At 32.9% G+C, this 27,922-nt stretch overlaps 1 long non-coding RNA gene across 1 annotated transcript; it reads left to right on the forward strand.

Moving 5' to 3' along the window:
• The first annotated feature begins 1,444 nt into the window (after positions 1-1,444).
• LOC141553557 (uncharacterized) lies at positions 1,445-27,560 on the forward strand. The gene is made up of 4 exons (XR_012485522.1): positions 1,445-1,469; positions 2,142-2,195; positions 23,095-23,194; positions 27,270-27,560. It is a non-coding gene; the product is annotated as an uncharacterized LOC141553557 (long non-coding RNA).
• The last annotated feature ends 362 nt before the right edge of the window (positions 27,561-27,922 follow it).

Here is a 27,922-nt window from a genome sequence, read left to right on the forward strand (position 1 = left end):
GACTGATAACTTGGTATCTCTGGGCCTGAGAATTTTCATAATCAAATGGAGAGAAAAGTTACACTACATACAGATAGCCCCTATAATGCATTGCAGAACTGGATTTCCTTTCTCCATATTTATTTTTCAAATAATGCAGACACTCACTGAAGCTGGTGACAAGGAAATGATGCAGTAATTTTAAAAAAAATGTCCTCATGTCCACAATGGGCTCCCACCCAGCTATCAAGTACCAACATAAAAGAACCAAATCTCTTGAACTAGCATCAGGCTGGGCACAATGAGACTATAATTATTACATAAATTCAAATCATTAAAGTAAAATACTTACATCTTTATATATATACATTTTCCTGCAATGTCTACATAAATCTTTAAATGAATGAATACTTTTCTATGTTGCTAAGTGTCTATGAGGGAAAAAAGTTTGAAATAAGAAAAAACTGAGCTTTATTATTCTGTCTCTCTTTTGTTTTTTGACATTTAAGAAAAGATACACTTAGCATAAAACCAATATTTCACAGCAAGTAGACAGTGAAATGGACAAAATTCTAGTCTGAAATAGGATAATCCAAATGTTAATGTGATTATGTGACCTTGGACAAAACACAATTTCCCTCTTTGTCTCAGTTTTTGTGAAGTGTAATTAATAAAATAATGATAATAGTATCACCTATTTCCCAGAGTTGTGAGGATCACATGAGATAACAACTGTAAAGCACTTAATACAATGCATGGAACATAGTATGTGCTATATCTCTGTTAGCTATTATCTATTATTATTCCTGGTCATGGATTTATAGGCTAGTTCATGTTTATGGTGTAGGGAAATTCCTTAAGGAGAAACTTCCTTCCTTGTTGCAGATAAACAATTCATTTCTAGTCAATTATGTCTAAATATTTCATAGAGGCTAAAAAATTAAGCATGAATGATTTTTTTTGTTTTCCCAGTTGTGAAATGATCAGAATCAAATGAAGTTAATTTTTATAATATAATCATCTTATCTCCTCCATATTATATATTCAGTTACAACTAGGTTTGTGATCACTAGAGTTCTTTAAATGACTGCCATGCATACTTTAGAAGGGGTGTCTGTTCACAATAATGAATATAACTAATTTCACTTTAATATTTTCAAAGAACTTCATAAACAACATATGCATTTCAAATAAAGATTGAATTAGATGATTTCTGAGGTCTTATTTGTAAAGAAAGATAGCTCTTCAGGGAAAGAAGCACAGCTGAATTCTCCAAATAGTGGTAGAGGTTAAAAATACATAGTCTTGAATTTCCCCTGGGCTCTGGAGATTTAATATACATTCTGCAAGCACAATGTATTCAAAATTCAGCATATATTTCTTTAAAAGAATAACAATAACAAATAATGAATATGATGTAATAGAATCTCCCATGATCAAGGCTTGTTGCTAAGCATTTTACAATGGGATTCTCACAGCAATCCTGGGAGGTAAGTGCTATTATTATTGCCATTTTTCAAATGAGAAAACAAGTCAAAAAGATATTAAATGGCTTATCTAGAATCATAGCTAAGCATATGAGATTAGATTTGAACTCAGGTTTTTCTGATTCTTGACCTAGCACTTTATTCACTGTATACCTTAATTTTATTGCCTAAATTTTTCACAATATCTTTTCCCAGCTGTTCCATGTAACCAAAAATAAATAAAAACCTGGAAATAGGAAGGAGAAAAAATTAACATCAAAAAGTTTAAAGTAATTTCCCATATACATGGATCTTTGTTAAGAGTCTAGAAAGCAGTAGCTTTTTTAGCTTTTCTCAAAATTGTTCTTTGTAATTCTGTCACATTCAATTGTTTTGGCATTGTAGTTCTTTGAATTTATATTTTATAGTCATTTTAAATGATTTTTGACCATGGTATTTCACTCTGCATAACCTCATGCAAGTCTTCTCATGTTTCTCTGTATTTATCATATTATTCAGGAATAATATCTAACTCGCAGGGTGGTTGTGAGGATCAAGTGAGATGATAATTATAATATTTTTAGTACAGTGGCTGCCAATATTTGGCACCATACAAACATTATATATTATATATGTATATGTTATATAATTATATACATAGTAATATCATTATTATTATTATTATTATTTGTTTAGCCATTCCCCATTGATGAACAATACCTTTGTTTCCAGTTATTTGCAACCAAAAAGGTATGGCTAATTTAATTTAAATGAAAAAATAATGGGGAAGATTTATAATAAAAAATTAAGGGAATCAATGAATGACATACAAGAGAACTGATTAAACCACCAAATGAAATATTGCCTTTTTTTTTATGTCCAGTCTCCCAAACTCATAAACTCATAGATTGACAACTCTGAGATATGGAGGGTGTGTCCCTTTTTATTATAGATAAAAAAATCTAGACCTAGAAAAGTTTACTTTCTTAATCAAAGTCATAATGTCAGATAGTAAAGGTGTGATTTGAATCTGAAATTTCTGACTACAAAACCATTGTTTTATTCCCTACTATAACAGCTCCTCCCTCAGTTTACATTATAAGCTTGACTATTTAACTATAATCTAGATGCTTCTTTACATATGTAGACATTCTAAGTGCTTATTTTCAAGATTTTTTAAAAAAGTTAAGAAAAAAAGAGAATTTCTTCTCAATTAAAGTGTGAGTTTTTAGAATTGTCCATGGAAAATTATCATTTAATGATAGCTTATCAAATAGCAGTTAAATCTCTGATGGAAATATTACTGAAAAAAATTCTCTCAAACTAAAATTAGATAAGGATGGTTTAAATGGCAGAAAAAAATTATTCGGAAAGCTATCATCAGCAAAGAAGAAATCTCTGCACACCAATTAAAACTACTGGGAGAACTAATTCAAAGTTAGTACTGTCAAAAAGTAGAGATACCTTTTTCAAGAAATTTAGCAAATATTTTCTGTCTTACATAAAGCAAGTTCAACATAATGCAAAGTATGCCCAATTTGAAAATGCCTTTGAATACCAAGGAATAAATTGGTCAGTGGTCTTTTGTCGAATATTGAATGAAAGAAATTGAAATGTTATTTTTAAAACATGTATATCAAAAGGTTATGGAACACTATCAGTGTAGTTTATACTTCAGCCTTAATCTTAAAATAAAAATTATACATATGATTATACTTATACTTAGATCTCTAAAGAACTTGAACTCACAAACTTCTAAAAATGCTTAAGTTGATTCAGATCTGGCTTTGGTACAAAATATAATTGTCAGAAGGAGACAGTGGAAAATTCTTTGAACAAGATTAATGAAATTCCATATTTATTATTTCTGCCTTAAGCATAAGTTCCAGAGCTCCATGGTGACATGTATTATCGCAGAATACTATTTTTTAAAAATATATCTATTCTGAGTTATTTCAAAGTTTTAAAAGTATAAGTATTAAAGTGGGAATCTGATATGAAGTGAAAGGACTCAAACATGAGATCCCAACCACTTTCACAGAAGGAAATGATCAAAACAAGTACAGCTAAATTTGGATTCCACTAAGTAAGTCTCCTGAGCTTTCTAAAACAAGTGTTATTTGATTAGGGAAATGCTTGACTTGACAGCCCAGTATAATAATACAATACATTATTTTAAGAGCATTCATAATGAGCCTCTCATATTTGTTTTGTTCATTTTACTATCCTCAACAATGAGCCTCTTACTACAGAAATCACCTTTGGAATTTTGCCCTGCTAGTAATTTCACAACTTGGAAAAAACGCTGCTTTTAACTGTTTTGACTAAGAAAGAAAGACTTGCTATTTACAAATACAACCCTTTGGTTCACAAAATTTTATTTGATCCAGAAATTAGTCATTGTTCCTGCCCTTTTCATATGATAAGCAGGAAAAAAATAAAATAACTCAAAGGATATTTAGTCTTTGGAGAACTTCGATTTTATAGATTCAAAAGGGAATTTTAAAGCACTTTTAGAATTGCTAAGCATTTGATTCATATTATCTCTTTAAAACAAGCCTGTAAAGGGAGTGTTTATTATTCCCATTTTACAGACTGGGAAAGTAAAACTAGAGGCTTTGGGAGTTTTTATATGTTTAAAGTGAGGTTTTAGCTCAGGTCTTCCTGACTCCAGGTCTATAGCTTTTCCTACTTCATCACGCTGAGAATATAGTTTCCATTTGGCCAGAGATTTAATTCAACTCAAATCATATTTCTTACCCAAATTAATAATCTTCAAATTACTCAGGAGGTTAATTGTATAGTTTGAAAGTCCTTGGGGCAGCTAGGTGGTGAAGTGGATAGAGCACCAGCCTTGAATTCAGGAGGACCCGAGTTTAAATCTGGTCTCAGACACTTAACACTTCCTAGCTGTGTGATCCTGGACAAGTCACTTAACCCCAGCCTGGGGGGGGGGAGGGGAAGTCCTCTTTTACTCCTCCTTTATTCTGATGCTTATTTAGAGATATATTTATTGATTATCCCTGCCAAGTAGGTTGTTGTGGAAATTATAACAATATTTATCATTGTTAATTTTGTCCATTTTGTTGGCTAAAATAAATGACATTTTTAATACATTTAAAATATCTTCTAATTCCCTGAGGCTAAAATCAGAATGATAACAGTAAAATAGACACATACAATATAGTCAATATCCTGAAATCATCACTATTTACAGGCATCCTATGAGTGGAGATAAAAGTTTTGTTTTTGTTTTTGTTTTTGTTTTCTGCTCTAATCTCGAGAGCCCTGAATTTGCAATCTGAAATCTCCAAATATTGGCTTGACTTCAGTCATACATTTGTCAAATCACATTAGTTCTCTTAGGCTTACTTTCTAAGTTCAGAAAATAGGGGTTTGTATAAGTAATAATCTCAAACTCTTTTTCTAAGTGTGACAATTGTCAAGTGACTATAACCCTGAACTTCTGTTTCCTTAAAAAATGGATGAAACTATTTTTACCATTCACATTTTCAGGATTGTGAGGAGGATAGCTCTTTTTAAATATTAAAGTAACTTTAAAATATGAGCTATGGATATTTAAAAGTCTGTTAGAATGTTAGATTATCTGTGTTTGTAATCACATGTGTTGAAAGCTGATCTGATAGCCAAGAAGACTTCTATTCAGGTTCTTATTTTGATTCATACCACCTTTGTGACCATGAATTAGGTATTTAAACTATCGTTGCTATTACTTTAGAAGACTATAAATTATTGAGTTTTTTAAATCTGCATTAATAGGCAGACTGGAACAACCATTGTATGGGGAACTTTTAGCAAACAAACTCCAAGTGCATATCATAAACTCACCTAGAGTGTGCATATGTGTGTATGTGTGTATGTGTGCATGTTTGTAAATATATGAAAAGCAACATGGCTTTGAAGTAATATAACCAGGAAGATGCAAGTTCAAATTCCATCTCTGATACATATATATATATATATATCAGCTGGATAACTGAGAAATCTCTCAACCTCTCAGAATTCAAAGCAATTCTCTAAGTCTATAATTTTGCAGAGATGCCAACTTACCTCTCTAATCAGAGATTCCTTATCAAGCTGTAACCTATTTCAATGAAATTTAAAAGTTCTCTCTTCATCTTTGTAAAAATAGATACACATTGTTTATCATATTATTTGAATTTTCATAATATATCATAGGACAAAGAGATATAATGATATAATTTCCTATATAGCAAGGACTAGTTGACTTTTGTCTTTGTGTCACTACTATAGCTCAGTATCTAGTAAATTTAAGATTATTAATGACAACAACAGCAACAAGAACCACAATAATTACTGAAGAGGGGACCCCGAAACACTAAAAATCCTTAAAGGAGAAAATCTCCTTCAACTCTGTCTCAGTGAGGGACCCAGCCCAGTGGGATGAACAGTTTCATCCTTCTTAGGCTCAGTCCTGAAACTCATTGAATTCAATTCAAATTCCAGCTCAAGCTGAAACCCAGGGAGGAGCCAACTTGGGACTCCACACACAAGTTCCCTTCAGCTTGTAGCCAAAGTTCCTATTATAAAAGAGCCAAACTAAAACCTTCTCTTTGCAGAGGCTCCAAACATGCCATGCTATACCATGCTAGGCTATGCCATGCTATACCATGCTAGGCTATGCCATGCTTGGGATGCCAAGGGCCTCTGTCCACTGGAACACTCTTTCCAGTCCTTCCTTTCTTTATCCTCACTTGTTTCATAAACAGACTTTATACTTCTCTGTCAGGATTTCTAACCTTAATTCCAATCCCCATAATAAATCTCTTTTATCAACCTAGGTTTTCAGATTTGTAAATTCCTTTACAGAGAATCTCAGTGCCACCAGAAGGGAGCCCCCAAAACTCCCTATCCTTGCGCTGAATCATAAGGGGTTGCAGGGGAGCCAAACCTCTCCATTTGGTCCCCTGAACCCCAAACCTCACATTAGACCTTATCATTTAACTCCCTGACCACCAGAAACCCTAATCTCATTTTGGTTCCCTAAATCTAAACCTTATCATTACTACTTACATAGTGGCCTTTAAAGCATTTTATTAATATTATCTCATTTGATGCTCCCAACATCCCTGTGAAGTATGTAAGATTACTGTTCCCATTTTATACATGAGGAAACTGAGGCTAAAAGGATTAAATGATTTAGACAGCTGGTGTTTGAGGCAGGATTTGGGATCACATCTTCCATCTTTCTTGACTCCAAGTCTAGTGTTCTTTCCACTGTGATGGCTAACAAATAATAGATTGATTATGATCATTTGAACTTCAGAAATCAGGCTCTGATTTAGGAGGGTAGAACCAAACTTAATGAAAATAATGACAATTTTAAGAGAACTGAATGGGAGCTGAGTATCTAGTTCTATAGGATAAGAAGAGGGATTATTTTGTCTATATATTATTTGAGAGAGAGTGAATAGGTTGAGTGATTTTTGAAAGTCAGAATTTGCAACCCTGTTTTTGAAATGGCCTAGCCTTTGTTTAGAAATACTATCCAGTCCAGTGAAAAAGAAGAGCAAACATTCTACCTTGACTTTTTCCTGCTCACCCCACCTTTTTGGTAGCAATCAAAACACTGTCATGACCTTTGCCCTCAGCAACTAGCAGAGTATTTCTAGATGAAAATATTCACCTGAGCCCAGTTTCTCATTTTCCCTGGCAGCCCTGAAGAGTCTGTCTTTCTGCAGACCTCCGATCAACTACACTGTGAGTTCCTCAATCCACAGGGACTCTGAGCCAAATAAGAAACCAGCCCACAGTGATAACGAAGCTATGTTGATGTGCTGGGGAAGATTTTATTGGGAAAAGATACTGATGCTGAGCATGTCTTCTTCAGTAAAGTCTCCAGCTAACTAGTTGCATAAAAAAATAAGAGGGAAAATACTGCTCCTCTTTTTTTCTCCTACAGAAAAATGCACCTGGGACTCAGGTCATTAAATAAGCAACAAGATCCTAACACAGTAGTAGCCCAATGATGAGAGATACTTTACAACAACTAAATCGAGTCCTAGTCACAGGAAGGAGTATGATTGTGTAGGGTACTTTATTTTGTTTTCTTTTCCTGACACCTGCAAATAATTCTGAATATCATCTCTCTCTAATTTGAGAAAAGTGCTTTGCCCCCTTTCCCCATGTAAACATATTTAGCATCAGGAAAATATTATTTTGGCCCACAGATGACAACATTCCTCAGCTCGATTGGTAGTGCTAAAGTGCTAAGCCAAATCACATCTGGTTTGTGTATCACATTTGTTGTAACTATACATCACAGAGAGAAAGGGAGAATGCACAATTATCTAGTGATGTTGATAAATACAGACCTACAAGCCAAATAATCTAAGTCCTCAAATATATTTCTGAGAGGTACAGAAACTACTTTCTCTTTAACTAGAAGCACCTAATATCTGAGTTATCCACAAGCTTCAGTGTGTCTCTGGGGGGTATACATTGACATCAGTCTACCTGGCACATAGTAGGCACTTCACAAATATTTATTGGATTGGGTATTCCCCCGCCAAAATTTTACAGTTGAGGAAACTAAAAGCCAAAAACAGGGAATGGTTTGCTGATTATTCTATGCTTGGTACCTAGTTGGGATGAGAGCCTGTACCTTTTGACTCTAGTCCCAGAACATATTCAACTTCATTGCTGTGCTCTCTGGAAACCAGGTATTAAAATACAGTCCCTTTGCTAGATTCATAACAATTTTAATGCAGGAACAGCAGTCTTAGAATGGTAATTTGCACAAATTATATGACCCAGATTAGTCAGATTTAAAAGAGACCTTCAATGGTTATTGAGCCTAACACTTTCATTTTATAGATGAGGATACTCAAATCAAGTTTAATTACTTATCCAAATCCTACAGCTGGCAGGTCTCTTACCTCTGAGCTCAGGGCTTCACACTCTGTCTACATGCTCCTGCCTTAAACCCATCTGATTTAATTATCTAAAAAGACTTATCTCTGGCCAAAATGTCCCTAGATAAATAAATAAATAAATAAATTGACCCTTTACTTTTAAATTCTGAGCTGTCTGTAAGTATGAGTCACTCTCATTTTGTTTCATTTGGGATCCAGGATGCTCCCAGAAGTAGTAAAATGCCTCCCACTGCATTATATTTATACCACTGGTCAAAGAGTCTTCTCCTGCTATGTAATAAGACTTATTGTTTGGTGGTGTGGAGTCAGCTTAACGGGGAATCTAGGAAACAATTTTCTAGCTCTTTAGATTAAAATGCTTCCAAGTGTCCTGTGTGGGTTCTTGAGCCAGACCTTTGACATAAATGCTTTGTAAAAAACACCCACCCTGTAAAAATATAAAATAGCATTTTATAACATGCATAAATAAACTCAAATGCTCACTGTGATATGTACAGAGATTTTTTTCTGATTAGAAGAGATGAGGAATCCTCTTCTTGATGCTTTAACCATTTCTTTTAATGAGACTCTTAGAGTAACACTAATTTATCTTTGAATTTCTGTTATAAATAGTATCCTTGCAGAAGGACTTTATTTAACTTAAATAAATTCACATTACTCTTTTAATATTAAAGAGTTCTCTTTCAATTGGCCCAATTGTAATTGTAATTAAATTTGCATGGATTTATTTGTCTACCTATATTTTTATTTATTTTGACCTTTTTCTAAGTGACAATCAGTTGCATGGACTATATTTTTTTTTTAATTATAGATGATATAATCTTTTTAAAAATTCATGACATTAATTTTGTCATCATCATAATAATTATTAATAATAATAAATTATCATAAGAGTCATAACTATCATATCTAGCACCCTGAATAGACAACCCAAAATATATCTTTGTATTCATATTTTTGCATTTATAATTTTAAGCAGTATTATTAACATTTTTCTTGATCACTTTTTTTAAACAATAGTTTTGATTTTCAAAATACATGCAAAGATAGTTTTCAACATTCACCCTTGCAAAACCTTGTATTCCAAATTTTCTCCCTTCCTGCCATCCATCACCCCAAATAATCCAATATGTGTTAAATATGTGCAATTCTTCTATGCATATCTCCACATTTATCATGCTGCACAAGAAAAATCAGATCTCTTGATCACTTTCTTAATTTTAGACAATCAACAAATAATAAACCAAGTCCTGAGTTGTAGTGTTCACTAATTTCAGAGATATAAATGTTCACATTGAAAATGTAACAATTGGAAGTCAGTGTGAGGTGGTTATAACACATCTCCAAATTTTTGTATTCCAGTGCCTGTGTCATAATGGTCATAGAAAATACATGATCAAATAGTTAAGACACTAGAGTGACAGAATCTGTTATTTGGAAGAGATATCAGAGGACATATATTCATAATTCCCTCTACAGTATCTTTCTAAAGTGGTCATTCAGCTTTCACTCAGAGTCTTCTAGTAGATGAACTCTACTTCCTGAGTTAGCCTGTTCCACATTTGAATGATTCCAAGAGTGAAGAAGTTTTCCCTTAAAATAAACCTAAATCTACTTGTCTGTAACTTCTATCCCACTGCTCCTGGTTTTGCTCTCTAGGGCCAAAAAGAACAAGTCTAACCTCTTTTGCACGTGATAGGATCTTAAATATTTAAGACAATTTTTTTTCATATTCCTTTTTCCACTCCTTTCCCCCCTATCAAATCTTTTTCTCCTCCAAACTAAGCAAATTTATTTCATTCCTCATTTAGCAAACTCTTAAGGTCTCATATCATTCAGGTCTTTGTATTCACTTTTTAATATAAATCCACTTGAGGGAAGTGAAGGAAGTACCTGAGACCTTGGAAGACATGAGATCACTGCTGAAGAGGAACTTACTTAGGAAAAGACTGGAAGAGAAAACCTCTTTTGATAGCTTTCTATATTAACTAATTATTTTTCCTAAGTAAGTGCTAAGCTTAGTGTTTTGTTTTGTTTTTTTTATCTGCTGAAGGGATAAAGACTGGCAGTGCTTTGTGAATTTTGACATACTAAGACAAAGATACATTTATCTCACCCTCATTATAATTCTGATTAGTATATAGATAACTATCATATGAGGTTTAATATAACAGAAAATGTATAAGTATTCATTAAAATGTACTCCATCCTAAGACATAACTATCATGTTTATGTGTGGCATCTTATATAAGTTGTGGATATGGGTTGCTTTTATCAAACTTAATTGTTATTGTTTTCAAATACAGGCTTTCTCCAACTATATTAAAGGAAAGAGTAATCAAATCCAAATCCCAACATCACTAATATATGCTGTTCCAGTTGGAGGATTTTTTTTTATCTTTGAATTCTTAATTAAAAACCTTTTAATGAGAAGCAGTTTGAGTCTGAAGCTGTCTGCTCTTGTCCTTGATGCATACCAAAAATCTAAAAAAATTTTTAAAGCAAGATTTTACTTTTAAAAGAAGCTCCAGTTTCTTGAGACATTTGTATTCAAACATGACTCTCTCTTTCTCCTTCTTTCTCCTGGGAACACAGCTCTACTCTTCAAATGAAAAAGAAATAATAAAACACATCAGGAACAGCGGACCTCAGACCCAGCGTTTCTCTCCTTGTCTTGGAATGTTATTTCCATATAGAAAGCTACTCTAATGGGACACTTGTAAATGGCAGGGAATTTAGCCCTTACGGAGTCCTCTCCAGAAATTGGATTTTTGCTTAAGCAAACAGCAAACCATGCAGCAGGGGAAAAGCTATTTATTTGGCTGCCTGTTGAAGAGCTATACAAAAATACAATTCAGTCTGCTATGATGGTCAAGTCAATCGGCATGTGTTGGAAAACAAAATCTAGTCACTTCCATGAGGTATCAAACTAACTCACTCTTTAATATGACAGCTAATATAAAATTTTTCTCAACTATCTTCTTCATACATATTATATATCTGTTTGTCTTTCTTTGTCTGTCTGTCTTTGTCTCTGTCTCTGTCTTTCCACTCCCCCTCTCTCCTCTTCTCTTTCATATTAAGGACAGGGAAAGATAAAATCTTAGCTTTTGCTACAAAACTTTACACTTCAAACACAGGAAAAATTAAGCTAAGGAAATTTAAGCTTCAGTTTATAAAGTATAACAAACAGTCCCCATAAAGCCTTGTGAAAACAGAAAATCCATATTCTTTCGTCAGATTTAGTTGCAAATGCCAAAATATATTTCTTGAAATGAGGAAAACAACAGTTTAAAATCAATGTTTTGCTTCCTTGTTGAATATAGTATACAATCTATACTATGTTTTGCTTTCTTCTTTAAGCATGTGTTTCCAGGAAATCAATTCCAATGTCACCGTAAAAGTAATGCTTTGCTAAATTATAAAATGAAATATTTTTTTAAAGAATCCTTTTTTAGGGAAGACATCCTTTAAGAAGAATTGTTAAGCTAATTTAAAGGAGGAGGTACTCAGAATTGTTTGGGCTTTGTGAAGATTTATTGGTACTTTCTGATATTTATTCTGATTCTGATATCTGTGCCCTTCCCCAGCCCCAAGCTACCTCTTTCTTATCCAAAAATAAACCTTATATCTAGTTCCTTAGGAAATTTTTCATTTCATTTCATTTTTGAGAAAAAGCTTTTCAGTATAAGCATCTCACCCCTTTCTGCATTCTATGTTAAAATATCAATGATGAGAATGAAAAACTACTTGGTGTTGATTTTTTTCCCCCTCACAAACCCATGAAAATTTGATATTTCACTGCTGCCAGAATCCTGGGCTCCTTGGAAGAAAAATATTAAATTAAGACAGTTTTCCAGGCATGTTGTCCAGTGGCTGGAAAAAAAAAAAGAGACCACCTGTCTTCCCACAGCTCAGGCAGTGAAATTCAAATGTGAGACTTTATGATTATAAAAGTTCTATGATTTTGATATTTTCAAACACCATTAATTCTGAATTTATGACCATTCAGACTGTACTTCTAGTTGCAAAAGTTTATGTTTACTGGTCAGCATTTTGGAGAAAAATTTTATAAATAAATGAACAATATGATGGGGAAAATGTTTAACATATTAATATATTAGAATACATTACTTTTAGGTACTTCATGCCCATTTATTTTCATTATGCTAATAACTGTTCCTCAGTTCTTCATTCAGGCACCTAGATGGCTCAGTGGATGGAACAATAGTTTTGGAGTCAGGAAGACTTGAGTTCAAGTCTAGACTTAGATTAGTTGTGTGATTCTGGGCAAGTTACTTAATCCTGTTTGTCTCTATCTCCTCATCTGTAAGATGAACTGGAGAAGAAAATAGCAAACTACTCCGGTATCTTTGCCAAGAAAATCCCAACAGAACAAAACATTTTTCATTAAAATAGATATTTCTTAGCTATTAGTTTATGCATCCTATAATTTGAGCAATAAAATTTCTTCATCTATAAAATGGGAATCAAAACACATACACAATGAAAATCAAAGTTATGAAGTCTAAATGAAAAAATGTATTCAAAATTTTCTCACTGTGAAACTTTATGTAAACATGAATTATTTCTTTAAAATATAATGTAATAATAAAATATTTAGAAAGTACTTTAAAATTTACAAAATACTTTAACTTTTATCATCTTATTTGAAACTTAAAAAAAAAAAACATGCAAAACTGAAATAGGCACTCATATCCACTTTATAGATGAGGATAGTGACATGTAGACATTTGAATTGATTGGTCCATTGTTGAACAAATCTTACACTTACTTAAAAAAAAAATAAGTATCAGAGGTAGAATTTGAATTATCCACTTTCTGACTTGTATTATATGAGTGACAGTCTGGAATCTGCTGGTAAATGTTTAACAGACTCAATAAAAATAGTAAAGCATACACCCAACACACTTTTGTTTAATTTTTAACATCAACATATTGTCCATCACTTTAAGTGAACAATATACAAAACAATAAGTTAAGCCCTGATTTGTAGAATCTACTAATTTTCACAGCATAAATGCTCACACTGAAAATTTAATTATCAACATTCTCAAGCAAATAGAGGCTGGCTCTACACCCCTGACTCACAATTGATGTAAATTAATGAAAAATTTCCATGATTATTGACAAGATAAATACTAGACATAAAACATAGGGCTTAACTGGGAGTAAAGCCATTAGGTAAAAGAAATTGTTCTCTAAATAATAAACTTTTCTTTGAGGAATTTTATAAGGTGGCATACAATCCATTGATATAATGGATATGAAACCTTTGAAAACTTTAAAATGTCAGAGTTTTTCTCATTTGAAATAGGAAACATGCCATCTGTTAAATAACCATTGAAGAAGTAATTAACATAGTTTGAGAGGGTTCATTATTTTTAGTGTTTTCTTTGAATACTATGAAAGATGTTAGTTTGTCTTAGTAGATTATCCTTCAGGTAAGGTTTTATTCCTATTTTTCTTTATTTCCAAATTTGTCACAAAGGTAGTATTTATCCAATATGCAACTGGTAAAAGTTGGTGTTGAAACTGAATTAAGAGGTTTTTTTTTTTTTAATGCATTCAGCATTCTGCCTCTTTATTCTCCTCCCTCCCCCAAACTAACATACACCAAACAAAGAATTAATGTTGTACTTGGATAATTAGTAAATACTCAATAATTGTTCTTGAGGCTGCTTAATATATGAAGTTCTATATCTGGAGTCAGAGAATGTGGGTTTGAATCTTGTCTTTGCTACTCACTGTTACCTATGTGACCTCTCTGGATTTTCATTTTTCATCTGTAAAAGTTGGATTAGATGACCTTTAAAATAGAATCTAGCTTTGAATCTATGATCCTAAAAACTGCATGGCACTTCACTATATATTTTTATGGGGTAATATAAAGACAGTGTGGTTCCCAGTCTCCCAAAGCATGAAATTTATTGATCAAAACAAAACATACAGCTCCTTAGTGACTTGGAAATAATCACAAAGTAATATAGACAACATACAACATCACACATTTTTTTTCATCTTTTGTTAAGTCCCTTTTACTTCTAGTAACAGTGAACTATGATCTTCCCCAAATGTTCTTTATACTGTAGGAGAAAAGATCCTTTCTCAGAGGATAGAAGTTCCATCTAGATTTGAGTCATAAAATAGTAAACCTTGGATAGTAATAACCCAATAAGTATGGAACTTTAAAAAAAATTCCATACTTCTATAACTCCCTCACAAGTCTTTCAAATCAGAATCACTCAGCTGACAAGTTTCTAGACAACTGGATGTAAATTGTATGTGGTGGAAGGGTAGCTAACTTTTGGTGATCATAGAGCCTAATTGAAAAGATAAATTAAGCTAAATTAAAGTTTAGTAGACAGGATTTCCAGAAGAAATGGAACCTGATAGTCAGGTAGTGTAATAATACAAAAATCTTTCTGATTAATTGGGTGGAAGATGATTACTATCTTTTTTCAATTAAGTCATTTAGTCCCATATTTTTCTGTAAACATTTTGTACAAATATAAATAGTATTGGAATTCCTTGGCCTTTTAGAGCTAAAAAGAATGTATAAATCAAAGAACCCATATTTATATTTGGCTTCTGAGCTAATGATCTGAGTAACCTTGGGTAAACCACAGTTTCTCTGAGCCTTAGTTTCCTTATCTGTAAATGAGCAGAGTTGTGGTAGATGATTGAGGTTCCTTCCATCTCTGTGATTTGAATCATATGATCCTTTGGTCATATAACCCTTTGATCCTGCCACATAGTTGGGGGTCATTTCAAAGATAATGATGCTTATGTAAATAAAAAAGTTTAAAAATATGGCTCTGATAGTCCTTTCTAATTCTCTTTTATAGACCTGTGTGTGCACATGCACACACATCACACACACACACACACACACACACACACACACACACACACACACACACACACCAACCACCACTCCTGCCTTGCCATGGTGGTCCACAACACAACAGCAAAATACTATTGTCAGGAACTTCATATGCCACTGGCATTCACATAAACCTACACCCGTGAAGGGACAATTGTTCTTTTCCATTCATGTCACTTTTTGTTCTTCCCAGGGGTGCAACAAGCTGCCCTTCTTGTTCATACATAGGTCATGTCCAGCAAAACGGAAGTCTAGTACAACAAGCTGAATTGATTTTGCTGTATCTGTATGAGCATTCATGTCTTACTAAGCAGCTCAGAATATCAAGGGCACAAGGAATTTATCCTTTCTTCCTTTCCTTTCTCATTTTTCCTCCTGCTCCCCAACGTCCACCTTCTATAGAAGCTGATTTTTTCCTACTTCAGGTCAGGCAATTTCAAAGCCTAGGACCAGAGCCTTAGCAGATAGATCAGTGTGACCTAGAAGGGCACAAATACTCCTGACTAGTTAAGACTCTTATGAATCAGATTCTGTTAGGGATTCCATTGCTTTGATCTTTAATGGATTACCAGTTGGATCAGTCTTTCCCCAGCTGCAGCTCTGAGAGGTTATTGCGAAGGGTTTGACAAGATGTTCTTTAAAACCTAAAGGATACATTTCTATAAGTAATACATCATCTAGCACACTGCAAGTTCGCAGTGAAATTAAGCAGCATTATCCTACCTCAGGCACTAATTGTTGTGTGGTTTTAGACAAATAACAGAAATTCTCCTAGCCTTAGTTTCCCTATCAGGAAAAAGGGGAGAAAAATATTAACTGCTTCAAGTGGTAGTGGTGAGGATCAAAACTGATAACATGTGAATATTTTGCTGACATAAAATTTGATATAAATGCTAGCTATAAGAATGGTGAATGCAATTTTTAAAATAGAGAGAAATAAGTGACATTGGCAATAATTTGGTTCAGCTTAGTTTGGTTGGTATTAAGCATCTAGAAGAAAAGAACACATAACACTCCCTAACTGTGGAAAAGGATTATAACTTATTTCCTTTCTAAATTACCATCAAAGATCATGTTTTTCATATACATGGTTTAAATAATTTATGTTGGGGGGGGGGAACCCTTTACTTAGCTCCTTTGAAATGCATCTGTTTACCAAATTTGCCAAATTCAAATATATTGCCAAAATGAAATATAATCAGTCCTTCCCGATTGTTTACTTCCATTGAAAAGAGCAATTGATATTCCATTTGACTTTTAACTAGACTTAGTGTTATTAATCAAATATATTTTTTCTTTTCAGGTAGTCCTTTGTTGTGGAATAGAGAGCTTGCTTCTTTGTGTATTATATGCATTTGAAAACATAAGAAAGCTTCATTTATTTTTCATTGTTTTATATTAAGCATCCCTTTGTGGATTTGCATTTTATATTTCAAAACAGATTAGCAAAATGGGAACAATGGTACAAATCTTATTTCATTTTCAACTATCCTTCTTAAATGACTTACATTTCTGCTTTATCCATTCATTCACTGTACTGGTTGAAAACTATTTTGGGCATTATACTTGACTTTTAAGCAGAAAAACATTAGAATGATAGGGAAGAAAATTCTCCAAAAAGTCTCATTCTATTGTAGTATTTAAATACTGATTCAATTAAGGCTAAGTGAATAATAACAATGAGAGAAACTAGCCTTTAGAGTTTTAACCAGGAGGCAGGTAATTATTAATTCTTTGGCTTCTTTCTCTGTAGTCTGATACAGGGTGGACTCAAGGGAAAGTAAGAAAGTAATTTAGTCAATTCCATTTCTTTTTTATTATGGAACCAAAAAAGAAAAAAAAAAAAAGTTGACACTCCCTAAATACCAGAGGGAAAGTCATAGTTTTGGGGTATTCTCTAAGCATTCCATTTGTTACTACTATCCAGGAATCATTCATAATAAATAGTTAAGCCTGCCCATTAATTGGTAGTGCTGAGGCTTTAAGGAATGTGTTGATACCTAAATGAGATTTCCCAGTTAGCTACAATATGAAACTCTTTTCTTCATCACTTAGCATTTGTGTAAAGATCCAAATTCAAGTTGAATATTCTAAGTGGAACCATTCCTCATGAAAGAAAATGACACTTTAACTCTCAAGCTTAGTTTTTTGAGTATCTATTCACTCTCAAACAAAAATTTTTCTAAGATGTATGAACATATAGTAGAATTACTTCATGTAGTTATTATATATGTATGTATATATATAATATAACATACAATATGTAATATCTACATATATTTTATATAAGTATAATATATACATATATGATATATGTAATGCATATAATGGATATATGAAATATATGTATAGGTATCATATATCTCTATATCTATATTGCTTCTCTTATATATCTGTCATTCACATAGACAACTGAATTTTTTAACTTCAGGTGGCTTGTTTTCCAGATTTGCAACAATTTTTTTTTTTTTTTTTTTTTTTTTCTGAAGGCACTATTTGCCCACCGGGATATAACAATGTCCAAAGGACAATATAAGCTAAATGAAAGGCCTGTCTGAAAGTAGAGGTCAAAATCTTTTCTAGGTACTGGCAAGACTGAGTTTACTGAGTTTGACACAGTCAGAGGCCACAAAGAAAAAGAAGTTGAGCAGATTGGTAGCTAAAGTCTATGACCAAGCTTCTAGAAAAGTTACTTAATGGATAAGGAAAAGGAGACAATTTTTCCCTCTTGATTTTAGCAATCTTTATTTATATTAGATATTCTCTAAATGAATATGTGAAAGGGAAAAGATCTAATAAGATATGGATGGCTGTTAAATGTCAAATGCAATATAACCAGTCCTTCTCATTGATCTGATGTGTGGTTGATATTGTATTGTTATTGAGAAACCCTTACCATTTTATGGGAACTTGTCTTTGAAGATTCTTATCCTGTCAGATTCTTCCTTCACCTGGCTTATGCACCTAATTGGGATCTGTATTTCCTTTAGGGCTACAAATGGCTTAACTTTGTTAGAAAGAGATAGGCAACATCCAAAAAAGTAAACTGCACAATTTTGCATGACTTAAGGTCTGAAGGAATATTTTTTTTTAACTGAGACTTCTTTTCTTTAGCTTTGGTAAGGAATAAATCTTTAAAATAATTTATTATTTTCCTAATATAAGCAATGAACTCAACAATAGCCACTTTCAAAAAACTTATATTATTTTTAAGGAATCTAAGATTAGGTCACATGAAAAGATAAATAGCAACACAAGTCTGGAGAATAGATAAGTACTTTAGGATTTAGATAACAAAGAAGCACTTTAAAATAGGATAGATAATCAGTAGACTTTGCAGAAGTTGTGGAGTTTTAACTGTGGCTTGAAGATTTGGGAGGAGTTAGATGGGCAGAATGGAAAGTACATTCCAAAAGTAGATGGATAGTCTTGAAAGCAGGAAAGCACAAAAAGTCCTAGGACAATGATTTTGACTGAAGGACTGAGTTCATTTTAGGGTATGAAACTGAAAGATAAGCTTAAAAGATAAGTTGGAGATAGGTTATAAAGGGCCATAAATGTTAAAGAGGAGAAGAAATCTGAATCTTATTTTTAGCCAATGGATCAAGTTGAGAGTTTTGGTAGGAGGATGGGGGGGGGGGGGGAGTAGTTTTAGTAATCTTTGACAAGTGGCAATGTACAGGATAGATTGGGGGTGAAAGGAGAGAAAATGGTTACAGGGAAAGAGATCAGTTTAGAAGATACTTCAATAATCCAGGCAAAAGTAATAAGAGCTTTAAGCAGTGTGGGATCACCTTAGGTTTCTCTTTAAGGGAAAATGGAATAGAAAGAAGACATAAAAGGGTGTGCTGGAAATATTTCACATTTGTTCCAGAGAGCTAATTATTCAATTTTCACTGAGAGCATTTACACCTGAGAAATTATTAAATGCCACAAAGAAGGGCTAGTTTCCCTGTTTTGTTGATTGTCTAGACTTAAGAAAATAATGGAGAAAATGGTGATAATGCAGGTTAAACTTAAAATTGGGTTTTACATATATGTATGTATCTATACACACATTCATATGTAATTTATTTTTCAAAGATCAAGTTGATAAATATTCACTGTCACATTCTTTGATATATGTAACACTGAAAAGAAAAAAAAAAAAAACTGGGGTAGCTAGGTGGCACAGTGGATAGAGCACCACCCCTAACGTCTGGAGGACCTCAGTTCAAATCTGACCTCAGACAGACACTTAACACTTCCTAGCAGTGTGACCCTGGGCAAGTCACTTAACCCCAATTGCCTTAGCCAAAAAAAAAAAGAAGAAAGAAAAAGAAAAAAAACTAGAATAAAACAAGACATGGGACAATATTGACCAGGAAGATCCAAGGATGAGGTTATTAGCCTATGAAAAGGAAAAATTTAAGAGAAGAGATAATTTTGGGAAGATAACTGATTATTATAAGATTATTGAGTTTGAGGTGACAGCAAAAAAATTAAATATTAATGTCTAGCATTAGTACTATAAAAATTCAGATTAATGGGTTGTTAAGCAAATTTCCATTCCCTGAAATTTGGGAACATTTACTATGAGTCTGAGGTAGAAGGATCAGAATTGTTGATTCTCAAATAATTACTTGGTGGTATCAGTATTGAAATTCAGGCCATTAAATATTATAGAATTTTTTTAAGCCTTAAGATACCTTAGAGATCAAGTAGTTTCTTAAAGAAGTAAAAAGCTTCTTCCAATGAATAAAATCACTTTCTATAGGTTAGTGGCTTTCAAAGGCAAGAACAGAACCTAGTAATTCTTATTTCTAATTCAGTGCTAGCTTCACTGCTTCAAATTGACTTCCTCTAGTTTTTTATCTATCCACCTACTTCCTATATTTTGCAAAAATAGTGTATGTACATATAATGTATAAATAAATAAATATATTTATGTATATTTATCAATCATATAGCAAAATGGTATTAGTGCTACAGATGAATATCTTAAGTAAATGTTTGCTAAGTTATTGAAATGGCCCAAGACATAATAGAAAATAGTGTTAGGATTTCAAATATGAATAATATTATTGAATTTGCTCAAAATCCACTAGAAAATGTGATGGTTAATATGAAAGCTCTTTGAAAAGTGTAAAAATAGTCTTATGTAAGACAAGGATAGAAGCGATATTATATTTCAAATAATTGATACTAAAATATTCATGTTAATGTCTAATATATATTAATGAGTTTACTTTAATATTTATTTTTAGAATGTTAAGGATGAGATAATATGAGCTCTTAAAACACTCTACTGGTATAACCATGACCCTCTTTCCCATATTCTTCTGATTCATGACCCTAATCCTAGTTCAATGCTTTAAAAAAGAAGAAAAAGTCTAATAATACATGATAGCTTTCTCCAAATATTTGAAAGTTTGTCATGTGGAAGAATCACTAAACATTTCAAGCTTGACCCCAGAAAGCAAAATTCAGAGAAACAGGTAGAATTTGATGAAAGGAGGCAAATTTTTGTCTTGATATGCTTCAAGTTCTCCCTAATAAAAGGGGCTACTTAAAGAAGTTGACTGAACAGTAATTAGGAGGCTTATAAAAGGGATTCGTGGGCTAGATATGAATTGAACTAGAATATCCCTTTACTCTCTTCTAACCTTGAAGTTCTTCTATCAATTTACAAATAAAACCCTTTGTTCTATTTCTAGGTTCAGGGGTGAAGATAGGGAATAAACTAAACTTCTCTATTACTAATCTTCCAAAAAAAAAAAAGGTGCTATTTGCCTTTGATGAATAGGCAAGTGGTCAGATATGTCTGACTTAAATATTTTGCAAAATCATTCCCATGAGAAGTAAAATTTTTGAACTCTTAGGTCCAGATTCCCTGATGCATTTTCCAAGTGCATATTCTTATGTAACAATAAATATGGAACTATTGTTTTTTTTTTTTTTAAAGATTTTGAACCCACTAAATTATTTCACCTGTATAGATAAGGCCAAAGGAATGATGTGTGTTCTTTCCCTGTCAGGTAGACAATAGGAAATTGGAAAATGGAAGAAGGAAGGGTATTCAGTACAACTAACTTGTAAGTTCATATTTTAACCTCGAATTTCCATAGTAGTGCCTGAGGATATCAAATTTAAAAAGAATAACTAGGATGGTGAGGATATTCAAAATCATGTTGTATCAAGAAAAGATTTTAGAGCAGGGACTGTTAAGAATCAGGCAAAAGAAGACATAAGTAAAAAGCATGATAGTGACCTAGAAGGACTCACAAGAAGAGATTTTAACATTATGTAGAACCAGGAGATAAATTTTGGCTCAATATAAAGTATATATATATATATATATATATATATATATATATATATATATATATATATATATATATATATATATATATATTTATTTATTTATTTTTTTTTGTAAAAATGAAAGCTGCACTATTGCACTATACAGGAATGATTTGTGTTTGAAGGAAGTTTGTTCCTTGTCACTCAAAATGGTTAGGAGGTTGATGAATAGTTTTCAGTTATTTCGGAGTAAGGATTTCTACATGGAACTTGCAGGTTAAACATCATGACTTAAGAAATGTTTTCCTTCTCAACTCTGATCACATTAATTCTATTGGCTGATCTCAATAACCAAGCATCATTTTCTGCACAAATCAATGGAAACAAATACCAGAAAATGCCACTTCAATGAATGAAATGTTAATGTGCTAAGGATTAAAGCTGTCTTTTTTTTGTTTTTTTTTAAACAAAGCATCTCTTCATCTGATATCCTAAGTGAGATATTTTTAGTCATTCCAATGACCTTTTTAACCAGAACCTAGTGCCTGATCAATTATTAGTTTGAACATAGAGTGATGCTTTTTAGAGAGTTATCAACTCTCTTGAAGTAAATTGTATCCTCTGGCTAAAACTTGACATGGTACAGAAAATACATCCATTGTATATTCTTTAGTGGTGGTGGATTGCTATTTCTTGGATCCCTTTAAGGCATTTACATCCTCAGTGTTTGAGTCAAACTTTCCATGGTTTGGAACCTTTGAAAACTTCAAATGCTTGGCAGTGCTATCAGACCAGTAGAGTAGCTGATCTCAAAGTCCACTATTAAAACTTCCCTCAAGGACATTTTCATTAGAACTTTGTACATGGGCAGTTCAAAAGATCCAGCTATTGATTTTTGTTCAGAAGTCCTGTCTCTGCTTTCATATAGTGCAACTTTTTTGACAGAATTTCAAAAACCACAAACTGTGGGCTGCCGAGATTCCAGCCAGGATTTTATGCTGCTCATTTGATTTCCTCGGGCCACATCCTTCCTGTGTCCTTGTCAACACTACAAGGAGAGGAGCAGTCTTAGAAGATTTGCTAAAAGGCAGAAGCAATTTCACAGCAATAGGGGGGAAAATCTGACCTTTCCATGCGCAGAAAATCTCACTTAAGTAAATAACCTTTTTAGCTGTAAAAATTTGTTGAGACATTCATTTATCAAATACACAGATAATCAGAATGTTTATCTCTTTTCACCATTTAAAAATTACATAAAAGGAGTCAAGCATTGCCATGTGTGAATAACAGCAAAGAGCCTCCAACTGAGGAATTCAGCACATATTATCAATTGAGGAACCAGTATTGTTGGCAGCTGAAGAATTAATTACCAGAGTGGGCATTTTATGTGCCTATCCCTACTTTTTTGGTGGTCATATACAACAGGATGAGGTTTATTTTGGTTTGTCACTATTTTTATTTTCGTGTATGACCATGTATAAAGATGACTCCCCAAAATGAATCATTTATTTATGATCATAACTTTAACTTATGTTTTGTAAAGGAAACAACAATAACAACAATACAGCCAACATAGGATATTAGGTTGAAATGATCCTGATTAATTAGATAAGCTGTTGTTCACCAGCTGATCATGTTGGCAAGTAAGTAAATTTTGCCTTCAACCCTTCTCCCACCCCTTATGAATATCTCTACTCATCCATTTAAGACTATCTCTTCAGCATATTCAGTGCCCCTGTGTTAGCCCCTGTCTATTGTCCCTCATCCATGCTTCCCTGTCCCATATAGAACTTCTTAAGTGTCCAAAATGACTAAAAGGAATCTAGATTTCATATAAAAGTTGAGTTAGAAGACCTCAAAGTTCTTCCAAAGGCTTTAAGATTCCAAGTATAAGATTTTATGATTCTCTAATATTTGTTTATCAAACTAACTGACATTGAATTTTACTTGAATCACAAATGTTCTTTACAACATCTCTGAAGTGTTATCCAGAATATGCTCAAATACTTACAGTAATCAGCAATATCTCTCTTTTTTTTTTTTCATCTCCTTAACCCCCACCCTAATTAAAAAAATACATATTTCTTCATGACCCTGTTACCTCTCAGCTAATCTGATAATATAACAGATACTGAGGCAGACTGATGGTGGGAAGGACTCTGGAACAAAAACATCTATTTATCCAGGGTTTTGTAATTTGGGGGACTGTCTAATCAATTCACACACCAGGGGTCGTACCAGCTCCAGTTTCTACCAAGTTTTCTTTCTTGTGTTGCTTTAGCATCTGAAGGCCTATTATCTCCTTCTGAATAGAATAAGTATATTCAAGATGTGATATGTAGCAAATTGGTTATGGAAAGATAAGTCACAGAAAAGTTTTATAGCGGAATAATCTAGAGACACATAGAAGTTCTAAGGATCCATCCATTATTAAACATAGTGGGATATTTTCTTTCAGAATTCCCCAAGTTAAACAGAAGACACTTCCCCTTATAGGGAAAGGAAAAGAATAAGCATTTATCAAGTGACTTCTTCGTTCCAGACACTATGCTAAGCACTTTTTACAAATATTATCTCATTTGATCCTGTGATGTAGATGCTATTACTCCCATTTAATAGTTTCATAAGCATATAATATGACCTCTGCTCCATCCACTAAGAATCCACAACTTTCCAAATTCTTGGACATAGAGAATAAGATACAGAGGAATATTGGGAAAACCAAGCTATTAAATAATTAGGAGGGAAGTAATATTTTATTATAATATCAATGATTACTTATTACCATTGATTTGCTATTAAACACTTGTGACCTTATTTACAAAAAAAAAAAAATAAGCACTTTCTTTTTATGAATTAAATAATTGACATGTATTTTATCCTTCCTTATCCAATAACTTCATCGGCATTTTATAATAGCAACTGGTCAGCAAAAATGATTGTGATTTGGGGTTACATCTCAAATTTACTCAAGGAGTAATGGGGGAGAGTGATACTTTTCATAAAGTTTTTTTTTTTTTTCCCCCAAGTTTGATTATAAAATATTTGACACTGTGTAGTTCCATTATGCCCCTGTTCCTATACACAATGCACAAGCATGTTGCTGGGAAAAAAACAAAAAACAAAACAAAATAAACAAACAAAAAAATCTCCTATGTACCTTTAATATTAAATGTAGAGCACTTCTTGATCTACAACATTTCTAGTCTTCCTGAGATATTATCTTGCCATTGGAATCAGATAGCTCTGGTGAATAATTGTGATTTTTGCACAACCCACCCTTAGTTAAATCTCACTCACTTGCATGTCATGGCTTCACCTTCCTGATGTCATGGTCCTCATAGAGAATGAAAGAAAAACAACAGCAAAATGTTATTAGCAAAATCACAAACATTAATGTATAGGACATGTTTCCAAGTATTAAAAAAAATAAAAGAATGACATATAATGCTTCTAACTGGAATGACTTTCTTACTTAATGCCCCTAATACATTTTCAGACTCAGTTGGAATTCCCTCATAAGTCCTAAATAAATTAGTTTGGATGATTTGCATTATTGAATGAAGTTGTATTAATATATTTCCCTGATTAATGCAACTTTCCCCAAAAGTTCAGTGAGATTTTTGCCACTTTATGCCACTGAAATAGAAGTCCTTCATTTGAGCCCAATAAAAATCTCACACTTTTGATTTTGTGGAAAGAAATTTTAAGAACATGAATTGATAAATTCAAAATCTCTGTTGTGAATTAGGTAATTTCAAACTTTGGTATAGCTGAAAAGTACTGATGGTGGAATTAAAGCACCTAAAATCAAATCTGGCTTACTGAATAAGATTGGACATTATTATTTAGTCTGCCTGGATCTCAGTCTCCTCATCTGTAAAATAAGGTGTTAAAATTAGTTGTCATTGAATACCCTTCCAAATCTACCTTTATAATTCAAAAGTATAAGGAAAAGGGGAAAATAAACATACATATTTGCCCTTATTTAACATATGGATAATTGTTAGTTTCAGGGCTTCTGTGAAAATTTGTTGTGTGCAAGTAACTATATTCAAGTTTCTGAAACATAATTTCCTAACCTATAAAGTGAGGGGTATTGTATTTAGAGGATCCTCTCAACTCTATTAATTAGAGAGTTAAGGCAGTATAGTGAATAGAGCACTTTATCTGGATTCAAGGAGACCTGATTTCAAATTCAGCTTCAAAGGCTCTGTGTGACCCTGAGTAAGTATTTTAACCTATTTGCTTTAGCTTCCTTATCAATGAAGCAGGGATGATGATAGAAACTAATTCTTTGGGTTGTTTTGAGAATGAATAAATGTTTGTAAAGCACTTTGCAAAATCAAGTCTATAAAATGCTAGTTATTAGCTATCATTAACAATCTATGTTTCTATGTTCCTAGCTTACATTCTTTCAGGAACTAATGTGCAGTACTTTTGTTTTGCTTTGTTTTGTTTTTAAGGAAAGAAAACACAAATGGGTATCACATTCTTTGTTTGCCAAGTGATGATATAATGACAGAAGTATACAGGTTGTATGAGAAGTGGCTCCAAGCTTTTCAAAGTTTCATTTCAGAAAAACTTCTTAAAAGTCAATTGTCTGTCCTCAAATAATCTCTCTCCTAATCATAGAAATAAACAAACAAAAAAACCTTCAGTTTGACAAATACACACACACATACACACACACACACACACACACACACACACACACACACACACACACACACATGCATTTATTTCATCCTGGAATTTTTGACCCAATTCTTGAAGTAAGGTATATTGTACAACTAGTCAATTAAAACAACAGAAATGACTATACTGAAAAAAAAAGATTTATTACCCAACCATCCACAAAATAAATATATTAAGCAATCATATTCCTGTAAAGTGTGGAGGCCCAATATGAATAATGAGAAAATCTTAGGAAATGTTAGCAGAAATTGCTTTTAGGTATAGTTTCTCTCTCTCTCTCTCTCTCTCTCTCTCTCTCTCTCTCTCTCTCTCTCTCTCTCTCTCTCTCTCCTTTTCTTTTTTCTTTTTGGCTCCTGAGGCAATTGGGGTTTATTGACTTGCCCAGGGTCACACAGCTAGGAGGTGTTAAGTATCTGAGATCATGTTTGAACTCCAGTCCTCCTGACTTCAGAGCCATTGCTCTATTCAATGTGCCATCTAACTGCCCAGACCCTAGTTGTCTTAATGTAATCTACAAGCACTGCTTATGCTCCTCAATGTGACTGATATAATTGAACCCTTCATAGTATGTTAAAGGTGGGAGAACCAAAGAAATCATTTGCTCTGGCCACTTGTTCCTTTCCCTCCACTTGTAGCCCTACTTTTATTGATTTGTGGGTTTGTTTTGTTTTGCTTCAGATTACAAATATTTACAGATTACTCCTAGTTTGTTTTTTAAATAAATTTAAATAAAATTTCAATATTATTATAAATTAAATAAATATTATTTAAAATTCAATTTTAAATAAGGAAAAACATTGAAATAAAATTGATACATTATCTGAAAGTACCTGAAACATTTCACTTCTCTAGTACCACAGAAGCTCAGAGCTATTGCTCCAACAGTAAAGAACCAAGTAGTAGCAGAGTTAAGACCCTCACTTCCATCTTTCTTTTTTTTTTTTTTTTTTTTTTTGCTCTACTCATAAATAATCAAGCCCTTTACTCTGATTTCTCTAACTACTCATTCTTCCATCACAGGAAAAGCTGACAATCTGTGCAAAGTGCTGCAGATTCATCGCTGTAGCAATAACAAATGGCTGTAAAAATACCATACGATTCCTCTTCCTGCAACCCTCAGTGGGAACAAAACTGATACAGAAGGTTTGGGCTACAAGTCAAGAAAGAAGATAAACAAACGGAGCTAACAGTTGGGAGTAGGATTAGTGAAAATGGTCTCTTGAGATGTCTGTTGTTAGGAGAATGGACAAGTCTGATAATAACAAATGGAAATAAAGCAGCAAGCACATAAATAAAAAGATAAACTATAAACATGTTCTCCACTCCCCTTCAAAAAAAAAAAAAAAAAAAAGGGAAAATAGTGAGCTTTAGTAAGAAAGGGCAATTGTTTTCTTTTTAGTGTATATTGATTGACTTGAAAAAACATCCTTTAAAGGTTCATATTAATTTGTTTTAAATTTAATTATTCATATATATTTTTCCTAGTTTGAGAATAGTAGCATACACATGTGCACACATACATACTCATACATATACACAACCCTCTAATTTTTAGCCTATTTCTAAGTAAAGTAGTATTGAACAAAGTGGAATTCTAGAAAGAAAAGCATTGCTCAAAGAATTTCCCCTTCTCAAGGTCTTTTTGGTTTTGTTGCATGCACACACAAATACAT

Source organism: Sminthopsis crassicaudata, chromosome 2, assembly GCF_048593235.1.
Source record: "Sminthopsis crassicaudata isolate SCR6 chromosome 2, ASM4859323v1, whole genome shotgun sequence".
Classification (NCBI taxonomy): Eukaryota; Metazoa; Chordata; class Mammalia; order Dasyuromorphia; family Dasyuridae; genus Sminthopsis; species Sminthopsis crassicaudata.